This window comes from Podarcis filfolensis (assembly GCF_964270895.1).
Source record: "Podarcis filfolensis genome assembly, chromosome: 10".
Classification (NCBI taxonomy): domain Eukaryota; kingdom Metazoa; phylum Chordata; class Lepidosauria; order Squamata; family Lacertidae; genus Podarcis; species Podarcis filfolensis.
This window is the reverse complement of record NC_139612.1, coordinates 23483319-23500748: the sequence shown is the minus strand read 5'-3', so window position 1 is coordinate 23500748 and position 17430 is coordinate 23483319. Positions and strand designations below refer to the sequence as shown.

Genomic DNA, 17430 nt, shown 5'->3' with positions numbered 1-17430 from the left:
AATGCCTGTAAGTGGGCCTGGACAAACTTGGAGTTTGCAAAATTTGTTTGTGGATTATGATGATAATTTAATAAAGGAAATAACTTTTAAAATTCATATTAAAGCAGACGACGATGATGATAGATATGCAGCTCACCTGACTGGGTTACCCCAGCCACTCTGGGCAGCTTCCAACAAATTAAAACACAGTAAGACATCAAACATTAAAAACTTCCCTATACAAGGCTGCTTTCAGATGTCTTTTAAAAGTTGGATAGTTGTTTATTTCCTTTACATCTGATGGGAGGGCATTCCATTTTACTGTTTACCTCATATTCTATATGCCCTGAAAGCTACCAAGTGCAAGTACAACCATTTTAAAAAATGGTTAATCTTTTAATTTGGAAACTAACACATTACTGTGTACTTAAGAAAAACCTACTAACTTTTTTGGGGAAGCTGCATTTCACTTTCAAAAGGATAGGCATTCGACTACCTAAGTTTGGTATTAGATGCACGGATGATGGTGTAAAGCAATTACAATAATTTAAGAAACCCTTGTAACTTTGAAATTAGAAATGTCGACGTTCAGATTTGATTGTATACAATCATGACCCTCACCACTATTAACAGACCTGTGTCTCAGGTTTCCCACTACCTGCCCATCCTTAAGGGCCTATAAAAATAAGGTTAAAAGCTTATGTCCTTACTAAGGGTGTAGAAATGACAGTAGAGCCATCCTGCAACTATTGGCAGACCAGTACTTAAGGCTGGCCAGAACATTTCCTTTCTCCTGGAGTTGAAAAAGGAGATGTGTGCAGTAGCTTCTATAGAGCAGTATCAGAAGTTGTTGCCTGCTTGACAGCAGGATGTTACTTTATTCCATTATGCAGGTCTACCTTCTGTTTTGTTTAGGTATCAATGGTTCTTTTTGTTCATAAAGGGTATTTAGAGAATGAATCTGTTACAATGTGTATATTTGGGCTCACATGTGCACCGCCAGCACTCATGTATGTTCATATACACACTGCTGAGAGGTTTAGGATCTTTTGCTGGAGTAATGATGTGTGCTTGTTGCGGATGCATGTTAACCCTTAATCTTATGCCCATAAGAAGCTCTCACACAAAGAAATAAAGAAAGCTTGGTTTATTATATAAAATAGGAGTGACAGAATATATAAAAACAAAAAAAAAATGTTTTCTTCCAGTAGCACCTTAAAGACCAACTAAGTTAGTTCTTGGTATGAGCTTTTGTGTGCATGCACACTTCTTCAGATACACTGAAACAGAAGTTGCACACGAAAGCTCAAAGACCAACTAAGTTAGTTCTTGGTATAAGGTGCTACTGGAAGAAAAAAAATTTTTTGTTTTGACTATGGCAGACCAACACGGCTACCTATCTGTAACCAGAATATATAAAAATGCTGATTTAGACAGCAAAGTTACTGTCTAAGCAATTAGCAAATTACAATACATATGCACTTTGATTAAAGTACAAAATAATCCCTAACTATTCTAAAAGGCCTACAGGAGCAGGGAATGACAATTTTGCCTTAAAGGGAAGCAGTAGTGTGCAGAGTCTTAGAGAGCTCCGGGTAACTTCTGTCCAGTTGGAGCTAACTAACTTTTGCATCTAATGGTTTTTTTATACTTTTTGCCAGGAGGGGGCTGTGAAATAAGCGGTTCCTACAATTTCTATAGTTACTTTGCTTAATTCTCACCTTGCCCATATTTGGTCACCCTGTTTCTGCTTGTTTAACAAAAGTTGAAAGAATTGTGACACTGAGCAATTTACCTGAACCTGCCATCTCTCTCTGTGTTTGTCTTCACATCACCTTTCGTGGCGTGGTGTGGCGAGGCCCTGGGCCCTGCAGTTCCCTCAGGAATAAACACACAGACACAAATATATTGGGTTAATTGGGATAAATTAGGCCACAACTTCATTGGTTACAGATGTGAGTGGTTTGGCTTAGCTGGTTTGCAGGAAGTCTCTGAAGGGTCAACCACCGATAGGGGGAGCCCTATGATATACATCAGTTAAGAGCATCCCCAAGGATCACTGATGGGGTTGTCGCATGGCCCAAGCCCACGCCCAGGCTTTGGCCAAGATCTGCATCCCTGAATCCCTTTAATGGGATACCCTTAATGAGGAGGGGCAGGTGGAGGCAACAACCTCCCCTCCCATAAATAAGGCTTATCCAGTGCCTAACCTTACAAGGTTGTGACGATTGCTACAAGGTAGGCGAACACCAAATGGCTGGTGTCAATTTGTCAAGTGGGAAAATTCCTGCCTGGCCCCCCAACAACCAGGTGACAGACATTAGTCCATAGCAAGGCCAGAGTCAAGCAGTGCATTAAAAAAAGAGGGTGGGTGGACTGGGAGATCCGACAAGAAGGCAAATGGAGCCCCCCCCCCAGCCGCGCTGCAGTTTAAACAGCATCAGCCACACACACCCCGGCTAACCCAATTGGTCAGCCGGGGGGCGTGACACGGCTGGGAGTCCTAATGACATGGGCAGCATCCCTCTGCCCACTGCCGGGTCCCTGGGAGGTCCCAGATGCACACCCACAATGACACCCCCTGGGGAAGGGGAGTGGTCTTACCATTGTGTGGATGGATCCATTGAGAGGTTGAGTATCGTGTACTTGACAACTTTTAGTTCAGATGTAGGTAAACTCAGGATATGCCCAAATGCCTTTCAGCAGGGGCCTGGGATCTGGCTGGTTCCATAGTCACCAAAGCTAATCATGGAGTGTCTCGTGTCATATTAGAGTTATGTCAATCTTATACTCATGCCATGATCTAAAGAGGTAAACCATATCATAAATTCAGATTCACACACCCCTGTGTGGGGGAGAGAAGCCTGACACACCATTGGGCTAGTGTAGTTTTAGAAGGGTTGCTTGGACAAGGAGTTGATATAGTTCCTTGCTGAGTGGAAGAGGTATATATAGTTGTGGGAGTTTCCTTATTAACAACCAATGGAACAATGTATGGGTTGTTGGTTAGGTTGGGCGGATATGAAAGTTTGAGTGAGGAGTAAGTGTACCTTGAATAAAAGGAACTGAGGTGGTAGTGGACAAAATTTGCCAAATTTTTGATACATTACGCAATATTCTACTTTGGAACTTTCAGTCTTACGTTCATTGTATATCTTATCCCATACATTTCTACAAATTGTAATGCAAGCTTTCCAGAGTGATCCCAGAGTTCTGCCAAAGCTATCCCAAGATAAATTTGGGATTAAAATATTGCAGGAAGAAATGTAATTTTCTAAGCACGGTCGTGTTATGTTAAAACTTTCCTTTATAAATATCCTTCAAGACAGTGTTAATTTAACTGTCTGTCTTGGTTTTCAGGTGTTTGGCAAAAATATATAAGTTCTTTATTCTTCAGCTTAATACACTGCATAAATATGCAATGAAACTTTTCTGTAATAAATGAAAGGGAGCTGGGAATGGTTTGAAAAACCCACAGGAACAATTTAGTATAAAACAGGCTATCAGATCTAAACATTTCTCTGTTCTTTGTCATGCAGATAACTCACTGTCTCTGAAGGGACCTCATTTCTTAACTTTTTGAGAGCCAAGTGATTGAGGAAAGGCCATTACAAGCAGAAAGAAAGAAGTCCTCTTGCAAAAATAGGAGAAAAGAGGAGCTGAAAGAAATGTAAGTGTTTCAGTGAACCTTTCTTAGCTAGTATTGAGTACTTAATATTGTCCATGGTGTGTTCAAAGTATAACTCACTCTCTTAATTCACTTATCAATTCTGTCCCATTTGTGAATGACAATCAGCAAACTTCTTTGTCAATTGGGACAGAATAGGCAGAAGGGAGGTATAGAAGCACATTTTCCCACAATGCACTGGTGACCCCAAAATACTGGACAGTCTGTCCCTGATGCGCCCCATTCATTCTTTCCCCCTTTCATTCTTTTCTTCTGATATTGGACGGGATTGAATTCATGCCTGTTCCTTCATATGAATGTAGAGGAGGAATTCTAGCTGAACAGAAAAAAATTCTGTGCAAGTTTGCTGCTTGGAGCAGGATGAATGATTTTAGCACAAGCATTCCTTCTGAAAAATTTGCACATCTCAAGTTCACAGGAAAATTTGAAAACTGTGTGTGCAGGGGGAGAAACATTCACATCCCTAATTTCTGCTAGAAAGCTGGAGAAGGGAAGCAAATAATTTTGCCCGTACTTTATATTGGCAAATTTTCACACCTTTTCCACAAGAGAATATTAATATTATGCTTGGCAATAAGCCCAGGCCTGTAGGTGAAGATGTGGGCACTGGAAAGGGGAAATGATTTAATTTACTTTGTTGGTGATCACTGGTGCTGAAACCTTCATCTCATCCAGAACACTGCTTCTCTTGACTTTCAGTAATCTGTGTCTAATTAGTTACAATGTTTTGCTCCTAATGGAACATTTTAGATTACATAAAGGGAGGACTTGCATTTTCATTTCCTAATCGGAACTAAAACCAAACATTGCAACCCAGTCAGTAGTGAGAGAAGTACTATTTGTACAAAATTATTTAGATACACCTCTTGAATCTCATAGTGAAATCATTCCACATCAAAACTTAAGAGTTAGTTCACTCTGATTCTTCTGTTAATGCTTTTATATCTTTAAATTTTGAGAGCGCGTAGGACTTCTCAGATTATTATATTTTTTACAGTGAAGGTTGTATATCTAGATATGTGCATAATGATGTGTATATATTTATGATAATATTTAGGGCTGGGTGATATCTGGTTTTCAGCATTGTGATATATCACCAGCTAAACACTGCGATATACCACTATATCATGATGTCTAAAATAAGGATGAAACTTATTTTAGACAATATTGGCAATATTTGGTTTGTTGTCTCCACACCCAGTTCAGAGATAGCAAGCCCAAATATTCATATGAAAGTACTGAGACCGAGTTATGGCAGGTTCCACAAAACGTACCAAGTCTATTACTGAGTATGGATTTTAACATAGGTCCACTATATTCATCCTTCAGATTACACAGTTCTAAAATATGCTTATCTCAAAAATGAAATATCTTTATTTTGTCATTCTTGTGGACAAGTAGAAGTTTGATTATGAATTGGTACCAGCAGGTGGGACCTGCAGTGTAGTATTGACATGTATCTCTACTTCTGTTTTGGAATTTCAGGGGTCCTAAGCAAGAACTTAGTAGTGCTGTCAAGTCTTACAGTGAGATTCAGGAATGAAAATAGAAATAATTCCACATGTACCCCCAAACACTACCTGCTGAGCATTTTATAGCAGTATATTTTTTTTTTTTTTTTTTTTAAATAATATTTATTAAAATTTTTCAAAAATACAAAAAATATCACTTTACGGGACTCCCCCCTTCCCCCACCCCTACCATATTCCCCTTTCATATTGTTGGCCAAACAAGTTCCCCATTCAAATTGAAACTTAATTTATTTTACCCTTAATAATAATAAAAAAAAAGAAAAAAAACCCAGTGTTCTTTCCCCAAGACCCACCCCATGTCATTCCACAATTTCCATTTTTTAATAAAAGAAGCACCCCAGATAATAGAAACAGAAAAGGTAGAAAATAAAAAAAAAATATAATGAATAATAGACCAATTCAGCAAAAAATAACAAAGTTGGCAAGCCTTTGGAGTCTTAGTTCTCCCCCCCCTGTCTCCGGTTTAATTTCCCCCTGACCATCAACCCCTAGTGTCTGCCTGGAATTCTTAAGGCCATAAATCACAACTTTTCCCCAACTCCTTGCTGGCTTTTTCTTTTTAAAATTAAAAATAAATTTTTTGAAAATCAAAATTATTATTATTATCATTATTTTTCAAAACTTTAACTTCAGTCTTTAATAAAACTGTAATAGAACTCCCTCCATTGTTCTTTCCAGGTTGTAGTCTAAATTCCCTTTGTTCCGCTGCTAAAACGTTGTAATTCGAAAGTTTGGTAAGTCTGCAGGGATGGTTGTTATTCAGGGGCAAAACCTTACGTTCAGTCCCTTCCTTTCTTCAATAGAAAAATCTATTGTCTCCTTTAAAAAAAACAAAAAAGAAAACACCCTGAAGACGAGATGTTATTTCCGTTTTGCAGCTTTCCCAGAAGATAACCAGTCCTGTAAAGTTCCATTGGTGTTTTTCCACTTTCCCAATCCTTGTAATGTCCCGAAGCTCCTCAAGGGGGATTGTTGTGACTTTGTTTCCTCTAATCCAAAAGTCAATTTGTTATCCATATTCGCCATTTTGTATCCAAATTTTAACAAGTTGTAGCAAATTGTATCAAATTTAACCAGCCAAGTTCTCATAATAAAATCCACTCCACTTTTCGACTTTGACAGCTATTTTGACAGCTGTCAAAATCTCCGACTCCTTTCACCAGGCTCTCTCTTCAGTCGCCCCGGTTCCCAGGGGGGGGGGTTGCGTTTCCCTTCTCCAGTTCCTCCTCCAGCACAGTTCTTGTAGTTCCCCATCGTGAAATTTTGGATTTTTATCAGCAATGCAAGCCTTTTTGGGTCTTGGTTTCCCCGTCCTTGTTTTGGAAAGTTTACAATAGGGAGGGGACTGACTTCCTTTTTGGATCCCCCCCGCTCGTATCCAATTCGAAAAAAAAAATTTTTTTTCCTCCTTTTGAACCCGGTTTCCAAATTTACTCACGGGTTGTTGTTGAAAAGTCCGAATTTTCAATGGAAGAAGTCAGCGCTCTCCGCCGGATGGCATGCGGCTTCGCTCAGCAGGGGAAGCAGAAAACTCAAGGCACCACGCTTCTCCCCGGCACCCGATCCGTAGCCTTTAAAAAGGCTCCTTCACGAGTCGGGAGGGCGCTAACGGTGCAAGCCGAGTCTCCATGTCCACGGCCTCCGTGGCCGTGGTTTCTAAGGGTCCCCGCATCGCCGGTGCGGTAGAACCCAGCCCCTGCCGAGCAGACTCCCTCCGGAGCTCGGAGGGAGTCCGCCATTCGGCGATGGCGCCAACCCGGAAGTCCATTTTATAGCAGTATAATGTGGAGAATGGGAAAGGGAATATGGCGTCATTTCCCCTTTACTTTTTAACTTTGCCATACTCATGGCCTAAAACAAACAACCATAAACCACACCTACCCTAGTTTACCCATTGCGGAACAGACACCTTAATATTCTGTGTCTCAGACTGCTATCAACTGTAGACTTAATCTGTGTGATTTCATATCTTGCTTTTTCCTCTCCTCTATGGTCTGAACTGGAACTTCACTGTTCATATGGATGTTAAAAAGCATGGGAGACTAAATGAAATCCTGCAGAATGCCATAGCTCAAATGCCAAGAATCTGAACAAAAGCCTCCCAGACTTGCAGATAGATGCAGTAATAGTGCTTCCAGCTCCCAACCTGTAGTCACTCCAGGAGGTCAGTGGTATCAGCGGGCTCCATCTGTGCCAACTTTTAAACGCCTGCTGAAAACTTTTCTAATGCACTAGGCCTATGCAGACAATTAGGAGCACACCCACCACAATGCTCTATTGATGTTTGCTTTTAATTTCCTCTTGCTTTTATGATGTTATTGTTTGGTTTTATGTTGTTGTACACCTCTGTGATACATTTTCATGATACAGCAGTAAATGTTTTAGTAAATGCATACAGTATTTCTCCCCACACAAGTTGTTAGTTAGGATGACGTAAAGCTGTTTCGGTGCTAAACCCAGATTGAAGCCAGATTCAAATGGGTCTAGATAATCATCTTCCTCCAGACATACTTTGTGTCTGGTCAACCACCACATTCTCAGTCACCTTGACCCTCCAAAAGGAATGTTAGCACACTGCCAATAGCTATCAATGCACCCCTGGGCCCATGGAGGGGATATATAGCCACCTCTTTCAAGGCAATAGACATTACACCTTTCTGTAAAGAGGCACTAACTTCCCCTTCAATCCACGCAGTCAATCCTTCCTGGCTAACACTTACAGGCCATGAATGACAAGGGTCAAGGAGAATGTGTGGTTGTCCAGACCCCTTCAAGTGTCCTCTCCGCATCTTTGGGACTTCAGTAACTTAAACTGATCCAACAAAACTAAACTTCATAATGCTCTGGACATTTCCAATGGAGCTTCATCCACTGTAGCATCAAATTCAGAGCAGATGCGAGTGATGGTGTTATGGATTGCATAAAGATTGACAGACTAATATTGAGGATCTGATTCCTTTTGTCGTATGTGTGTGGGTAGCATGCAGTATTTTTATGATTGCATTTAGTAGAAGCTGTAACTTTTTTCTTGTTGATTTGAAATCAGATAAAATATTGGTTAGGAGGATCTTTGTATTCCCTCTCCCAAACTCTCAGGTTGATGAACTCAAAAATAGTTTGCATTGCATATTCCTGACAATGAATTCTATAAGTCAAATACACTGCAGAACATGTGTTTGTAGAAAATCTAAACAAGCATTTCATGTGCACATCAAACTGTTTTGTAAAATTTATTTTATTGTCTTAACTATCCTGCTGAATGAAAAAGTGCTGGATTCCAGTTCTGTGGATGGTGGTGGTAGAGTAGCAGCATGAGTTTCTCTGGCCTAGGTACTTTGACAGTTTAGGATACTGAGAATAAAGAAATTACAGCCAATTCATTTTATGTTTTTGAAATATACTCAGAGTTGCAAAGTGATTTCATGCTCTTTATTCAGCTCATAGTGGTGAGGAGGAATGAATGAAAGTCCCCTCAAGGTATCTGCTTTATATACATTATTTACACAATGGGCTGCACATGATTGGCTAATTCCGGAATTCTACTGTAAGCCAATCAGGTTGTGGATTCACTTCTATCTGGAGCATGATTGGGTGGTTCCTGCCAACCAATCATACTGCTGCATTGTTCTAGGACCAATCAGACTGCTGCATTCTGAATCCTATTGTTCTAGGACCAATCAGACTGCTGCCTTTTGGATCCTATTGTTCTAGGACCAATCAGACTGCTGCAGTTTGGATCCTATTCAACTCAGTACATAACAGTTATCTTAAAATTGTACAGCACTTTGTAAACACAGATGAATTAGGCATCACAACCCCCTGCCCCGTGTTAAAACAGCATAAGTCATTAGCAGTGCTGCAGAAGAAGAATGAAATCTCTTTTAACAATATGTTAGCTCAGCTGCCTGTTCCGCACTCTGTGCAATTTACTTAGTGCAGATTCATTTGCATCCATTTTGCCCACACTTGTATTGACTTCTAGAAATTCAAAGCTGGTTTCATATTACAGCTGCCACATGGACGGCTTTTTTTGCATGGTAAGTTTTTAGTGTATATTGATGCATCAAATGGATTGGGCTCTCTGCATCCAAACCTCCCCACCCTAAGAAGGTGATAAGCATCCTATCAGCTGCATGAAGTAATTTAGGGTATATACACATTATTACCCTTTACACTGGCTTCAGTGTGTTTTCACCCTTGTGTTTTAATCTTTGTACGCATGACGTTACTTACCCAAAATCCACTTTCCCTCCTGAAAATACTGCTTTTTCATGTGGTTTCCCCAAATCCAGTTTCACTCTGACTTCAAAACTGTCGAAGGAAAGTGCTAAGGAAGAGTTTAATCATCAGCTGTGTGGTGTTCACTTAGACTTTTCCTCTCTTATTTGGGAATAAATCCCATTTCATTGGGAAGATGTATAGACAGGATCATTGCTGCAGCCGCAGGATGGTGATTTATGCTGGGCAGGGGGCGTGGCAGCAGAGTCGGAGGGCCGAAAGCTTCACCGGTAGGATTTGGGGTAGGTGGTAGTGGTGGTAGTAGTGGGAAACTATGGTCAGATAGCAGGTGGAGTAGAAACAGGATTTGCAAAATCAAGTGGAAAATGCAGTGAGAAAAACTGCTTTACTGCTTTTAATGTATACATACCCTAAGTGTCTTCCATGTGGTATGTAAATCAGCCCCAACACATTATACTGTACAGAACATGGTGCAGGACCCCTTAATATTCTGAAGCAGCCTTACTTTCCTCACTTAAGGCAACACCAGCATGAGGTATAAAGACGTCTTGGAAACTTTGGTCAAAGAGTTCAGTGTAGCAGTCAAGCCATAATAAGAGGAAGATTTGTGATAAAAGCAAAAGGGTATGAACAAAGGGTACCATATGAGCCTGAAATTTGGATGGGGAGGCATTTCTAATATCCAGAATGGTGGCCTATCTTCGTAAATAATGCAGTATTTCAGGATTTGTGGATCTCATTTGCAATTTATTTTATATGAGCATAAAGAGACTAGCCAGGCAGCAATTAAAAGTACAGTATTATAATGTAATGTTGCAATTTAATAGTACAGTACATAAGGGCAAAGTTGGTGTTTATTGTAAGCTCATAATGAAGCTTCAAAACACTATCTCTGATATCATGCTAACTGTCTGAGAGTGTCCTTCACAAAACAAAATGCAGCAGGTGATAATTGTACAGCTCTACATTTGCCCAAGTGGATGATGAAATGCTTCTTGCAGCCACTATTTATCAGTTAATAATAGTACCCCACTGCAGCTTCTAGAAGCCTTGCCCAGTGCAGTTCACAAAGGTTATCTGTTGGTGAAGAGCCCTAAGCTCCAGGTATAATAACTATTCTTAGGCCCATCCCATTTCGCCGCCTGAGGCAAAACTGGAATGTGCTACCTCCTGCTGCCACGCCCCCTCCGGAACGTCTCTCTTCTGGCTGAACTTGGTGAGAGGGGGAACATTCCACAAGGCCTTACTGTGCCCCAGAATGCAGCCCCTCCCACTAAAACGTGGGGAGAGGGGGGAATTTTGGCGATGGAAGCCTGAGGCAGCTGCTTCACTGCATGCAACACGCTGGCTGGTTCTGGTTATTCCCAACTAGTTCCATAGGCAATTTTGTATTTTGCGTGTATTAGGAATGCCTCCTTGTCTTAATTTTAGGTTGTATGTACATAGAAAGTCTCTCTCTCTCTCCCCCCTTTTGTTCTTTTGCTGTGCTGCTGTACCAGTTTACACATTTGCAGCACAATCCAAAGTGAGTTGCACTATGGAGTGAGAAACTGTAGACAAAACTCTGTTGACTTGCTATGGCTTGGGTGGGAGGCGAGGGGGCTCCCTCCCATTGAGGCCAATGAGAGAAGAGGAATTACCTATGTCAGCTCCAGGTTGGTGTAGGTGATAGGGCTCAGGATGGGCCAACTCAGCGGGATGCAGGAACTTGAGACCCAGTGAATCAGAGGCTGTTCTATGTGTTCCCCACCACTGGAACGCCCCATTTGAGGGCTTAATGCTAGCTACTGCTGGTGGAAACACCACACCATACCACCACTGGTAGAAATATGCCAGTGTAGATTTCCATTGACCTAATCCTAACCTTATCCAGCCAGCAGATCTGGGGCTAAGGATTGACTTGTAAATTTGTGTATGCATGTATTATTTCAATATTGTTACAGATCTAGAGTTAGTAAACATTAGAAATTAGTAAAATTGTAGAATTCAGATAATATTTAGGACATTGAAGGACAGTTCCTCTGAACTGTGCCAAATATGGAAATCCCTGGGTTTATCCTATGCAAATCAGCCTGGCCAGGATGGTTGAATGCAAGCCATGATGAAACAATGATCTACACATCACAGAGGTTTCCTTGGGTCTGTACAAAACAAGAGTTGTCATGCTTACTGTGGGCAGAGAAAGGTTTAGGATTGAGAACAGGAGGGGCAAGCTGTCCCCACAGTGGGGAACACAGAGGCTTGGAGCAAGCATTCTGGGAACAAGATGGATGAAATAGGTAGAACTCCATGGTCGGGCTGAAGGTCAGAACCATCTTGGTTGGTTGACTGAAGGCTGGCTGGGACAGAGACATGGAGATGTCTTGGAATCTGATGCTGCACTGCATCTTGACACCCTATGGAAATGCGACCCTGGGTAAGCTCCTGGACCCCCCTCAGCAGAAATTGAGTGTGGCGCACAACCTTCCTAACAATATTGTATCAGCATTTCAAAAGTTTATTTGCGTTTGAAACTTTGCTATATTGGATACATTTTTACATTATTTTAAGTAAATATAAGTAAGTATATGTTTGTATTTCCAGGAAGTAGACAGGATTCATATGAGGAAATGGAAACTTAGATGTTGATTGTTACTCTACCATTTACATAAGCCCATCTTCAACCAAAAGGATATAAAAGACGGCAGCATCACAAATACTGTAGATAAGATGTGTAATTGCAGAAGCCATCTGCTCTATGGGGGGTGCTTGTGTATTTTATTAACACCAATAATGTTGAACTAATTAACAGAGATCCCTCACAAAGCAATGCAGGTCTTAAATATTCCTGAACAGAAAAATAGATGGGTTTAATGAGAAAGCTGTACAAAGGGTTTTTGTTTTAACCCTATAGTACTATTGTTGTTTGAAGCCCCTAATTCCAGACATGAGCATTAGTTACCATAGACTTCTTTTTTATTCCTAATTACTCAAAATAATTACAAAGTTATTGTAATGTTGAAATCAATGAATAGTTTACTTAAGCCCACTGATCACAGTGGGTCTACTCTTGAGTAACATTGGTATCCTCTGTTAATTTCAGCAGTTTATTCGTTTTTGCAGTCGTTGACAGTAGGAAAAGAAGCTCAATTTCCAAATGATATAAGACCTAAGGTGTAATATGTTGAAGACTGAGATTAAGATAAAGGAGGGCCTGGGTTGTAGATGAGGGCTAAGAAGGCTGTGAAAATCAACAAACGAGAATCTAGATATAAACATTAGCAATAAGTTCAGATTGAGTAAGATAGAGGAAAGTTTCCAGAGACAACAGAAATAGAAACTCTCATTTGTTCAGGATGTCTGCTCGTGACTGAAAGTCGACACATGTTTAATACATGTGTATGCATGTCTACTAATGTCAGATAAGGATGTACAGTAGCACCTCGGCTTACGTTACCCTCGGGTAATGTAAACTTCAGGTTGCGAAAGCGGCAAACCCGGAAGTGTTTCGCCATGCGCATGCGCAGAAGTGGTCCCTCCAGTTGCAGAAACCTCAGAATCCGACTAGAGTGGATCCTGTCTGCAACCGGAGGTACCACTGTATAGGTTTGCATTTTTGAAGCTTTTAGCTGTCCTGATATTTCATGGTAGTATTCTTATGTGGGTAATTTTACAATTTTAAGGTGCTGGGTTAAAGTTAAAATATTCAGAGGGAAAACACCTCATTGTTCTTCTTCCATATGTATTGCAGAAATCATTTAGTAATAACTGTATTCTTATGAGTTTGTGGGTGCCGTACACTTGTATTCCCTGGACCCAGCAAGTTTTAGAAGATAATTAAGCCAGGCTATCTTCCAATGCTCAGGTGATTGCCTGGGTGATGGGCCATTAAGAGAACTATGGAAAGAAGATGGGCCATTAAGAAAGCAAAAGAAAGGGGGCTTTGTGCCAGATGACAAATGGGTGGAGCCTCTCCTCTGGGTCTTTGAAAGACAAAGCCTGAGTTTTTGTATTGAGAGTTGGCTGTAATGTAACCTAGAAGTAAAGCTGCAGGCTGGAAAACCAGAGAGGCAGCGCACAATGTTTGATTTCTCCTTGCAAGGAGTGTTAATGCTGTGAACCTCTTTATTGTAGGTTCAGGTTGTATGTATGTGCACATAAACCATATATCATAAAGACACCACAGTCTCTGCTGTACCTCATTCTGAAAAGGAAGCAGAGACCCAGGGAAAGCGCCTGGAGCCCCTGGACTCTTGGACTGCTTGGAGATTGATGTGCAACACTATGATAAATAAGGGAAGGGAGAGTCCTGGCTAGCTCAGTTGGTAGAGCATGAGACACTTCATCTCAGGGTTGTGAGTTCGAGCCCCACATTATGCAAAAGAATCGTGCATTGCAGGGGATTGGACTAGATGATGCTTGTGGTCCCTTTCAACTCTACAATTCTATGACTGTGATTCTATTTTATTTACTTAACAAAATGCATATGTTGCTTAATAAAACCTAAGCAGTTTACAATTTTGAGACAAGAGTAAACAAACAAGAAGGTAGGTATCCAAGATAGGGCCTGCACAGGAATATAGTTGTTTGGAAGGTTTTCCCTAGCTTGACTAATTTAGAGCTCTATTGAGTTTTGAATGCTGATATTCCTAGTTTCTCTTTATATTGCTATAGGATGAATATAACCCATCCTAACACTTTTTGCGATTTGAGGCCCAAAGCATTCACTAAAGACAGCTAGTTTACATGGCACACTTTAGCTTCCTGTCCAGGGATAGTATACGGGTTGCCTTTAGTGTAGAGTTTTAATTTAACTGATGAAAGTTAATGCCTATAATCATCTCCATATTAATTGTGTCCCTTCCTTCTGATTGTTGGGCAAAATGTCAGTAGAACTCTTGGCTCTGTTTCATACGCAAAATGTAAGAAAAGTAGGTTAGAAGGAAATGACCTTTGTTAGTTCAAGAAAGGCTGCTGGTGCCAGCTGGGTGAGAAACTAGATATGTATATACAGAACTGTAGAGAATCTCTGGTGACTTAGTTACTTACGCAACTTTTAGTGTTTTGTCAGTAGCATAAGTTTTAAGACACATGAAGTATTTCCAGGAAGTTTGCAAGCTGATGGCATTGTAAATATTTAAGATGATTTAAAAGGTTGTTCCCTATTCAGTGTTTGTGGAGGATTAAGTGCTTATATTGCCTGAGGATATTTTTTGTTTTCCCTCAAAAAGATCTACTAAATGCAGAAATTGTGCTGCTAAAACATTTGGTTGGCACAGATATTCGCAAACCTAAAACTGCTGGAGCCAAACCTTTTTCGGTATTTACTTCGCAGTGTTGCACTTGCAATACAACTGCCCATCTGTGATCCTCATGTGATGCTTTGCTGTCTTTGGCAGTAATGCAGATGGATTGCTTGAGGATGTATGTGGGAAGAAGGGAATGAAAGCCAGTGACACTGACAAGTGGCTCCCTCACTTTTAGATCCTTCATAACTTCACTGCTTGTGGTTGCGCCATTAGAAATAAGTAATTTTTAATTTCTAGTAGCGCCTGTCTTCTCGTACAGTGTGACAATTCCATGCCGTTTTTACATGAAATATACAGCACACAGTATTTTTAGGCAGTTTTATAAACCTTCTGAAGATACATTTAGAAAAATAAAGCTAAGCTGGATATGTTTAGAAAGGTGTCTCTGGCTAGAGTTAGGAAAATAAAAGTATTCAGCACCAGGAAGCTGAATCTCAAATCCCAATCACAAATTGGCAGCTGTAATTAGGTTCTGAAAAACATGTTAAGAATTTTGTGAGGTAATACATCATTCTTCGAGAGGGCAATATATCACATTTGCTATGGTTTGTGAGGGCTTTAAAAGAAAAATGTGGTGATGGGAGACTAGCTTCAGAGCAAATAAGTCCTTTGTACGACAAAGTAAGTCATGGTTAACACACACTATTGTGTTAAGCCCATCTATGGCTCCAACTGCTCTTATAACCTGGGAACTGCAGTTTGAGTTGTGTCCCCTCACAGAGCTACAATTCTCAGTGTTCCCTAGGAAGAGGTTTTGATGGTTATACCAGTCTGGAAGTTGTAGCTCTGCGAGGGGACAATTTTCAGCACCCTTAACAAACTACAGTCCCCAGGATATTATTTATTTTAGGGGGGAAGCCAGGACAATTTAAAGTGGCACAATACAGCTTTAAATATATAGTACAGATGGGGCCTGATTCTAAAAATCAGTTTAGATGGTATTTTGCACACAGGTCTTTCTTTTGGGGCAGGGCGGGGCGGGAATTAGCTTCCAGAATGCCTTTATTATAGAAGTGAATTCAGCTAGTTAGTGTGACATTTAGGTATTAATCTAAGACAGAGTATCTTAATTTTGCTGTAGCGCAATATGCCTGCCAGTAATTTCATATAATCGGCACGAGCAGTACAGTAGTGCTGCAAGACAAAGTGTTTTATGGAGGTCAAAAGAAGATTCAGGACAATGCTGATGCAGGAGTAAGGTTTGATGCTGTAGCAGTCCTTAGGCTTTTGAGTGCTGGAATGGCAGGTTAAAGCCATTCTCAGTGTCCGTTTTGTGGCTGTAAGTGAAAAGGGAGTGTGGCATATCAAGAGAATAAGATTGGAGATAACTTAAGTAAAATAAAACATTGTGTGGCGATGGTTATTTTTTTTCATACATAGTATGTATTATTATTTTTTTGTATTTCCCCCCTGTACATAGCATGTGTTTTTGTATTGTAAATTGCCCTGTGATCCTTGGATGAATGGCGGCATAGAAATTTAATAAAATAAATAAACAAATAATATATATCCTAAAGAATTTTAAGAGTCATGAATTTTTACACAGCGATTTTAGTAAGTTATATGGAAAATAACTGACAGGCATCAGAGGAGGATGAACTTAATATTACTACACTTGCTTAGCATGGGGTGCTATTGTCATTACCTTATCCCTTGTACCTATCTCCTTAGCATGGTTTGAGTCTTACATAGACGGTATCTGTATGAAGACAGGAGATTGATGGGTTATATTGTGATGTTTACAAAGCCAGAAAAGGAAGCTAACAACTTTGAAGTGTAAATAAGTGTGCAGAAATTGTAAAACAAGATTCAAACACTGGGTACCAAGTCATGTAGAAAGGAATAACTTATCTCCTGTTGAGAGTCTTGTTCATGCACGAATCACTAAGAATCAGCCTTCTGGCAATGAGGGGAAGTTGTTGTAACATTAACTGATGGTGAACACAGATGACCAACTTACAGGTGATAAATGTGAGTAGGTTTATCCACTTATTAAATGTGTACTAATACTGCAACATGCAAGTGACCACTATGGATGGATTTTGTTATTTTGCATGTGTGTAGGAAGATAAGGAGAGATGGCTGCCTCAAACACATGGAAGGTTAAGGAGGGAACGATAGACAATTGGTCACATGGTTGTTTAACTTGCCTTTTACTGTATAATTGTTGCTTCCAAACAAATTGTGTAATGGGACCTCAGATTAGCTTTGTTTAGTTTTATGTTTATAATAATATTTATAAGATCCATTTTAGAATTTTTAAAAAGCAAATCAATTCTAGATTAATTTCAGTCTGGGTTTAAGCCTGGCTTTGGTATGCAAAGTGCCTTGGTCGCTCTGTATGATTGTCTTTGTGGTGAGATTGACTAGTTTCATTGGAGGCACAAGGAGTCTTGGGGACACTGAGTACTTTCCATCAACTTCAGTTGTTGGAGCATCTGCAGCCCTGTCTGGACATCCTCTAGATTAGATCACTGCAATGTGTTTATGTGAGGCCACTTTTGAAGACAGTTCAGACACTGCAGCTAGTACAGATTTCATTAGCCAGACTGCTGACAGTGAGTAGGGGGTCTGATCATATAACACTGATCTGACCCAACTGCATTGGCTTTCAGTTGGTTTGTGGGTTGAATTCAAAGTTCTGGTTTTGACCTATAAAGCCTTATATAGCTCAGTACTTTAGGGACCACGTCTACCTGCATGA

General features: G+C 40.3%; 1 protein-coding gene across 15 annotated transcripts in view; it reads left to right on the top strand.

Moving 5' to 3' along the window:
• Positions 1-17430, top strand: part of FOXP2 (forkhead box P2) — a 351241-nt gene that overhangs the window by 43906 nt on the left and 289905 nt on the right. For 12 of the 15 annotated variants that reach the window (XR_014539275.1, XR_014539276.1, XM_083574490.1 and 9 more), the window contains exon 2: positions 3519-3649. The exons of 2 other annotated variants lie outside the window; for them this stretch is intronic. The gene's annotated coding sequence lies outside the window, so the exon portion shown is untranslated. Of the gene's footprint in view, positions 1-3518; positions 3650-11615; positions 11743-17430 lie in introns of those variants that run through there. One more of the 15 variants, XM_083574475.1, reaches the window with a different exon arrangement.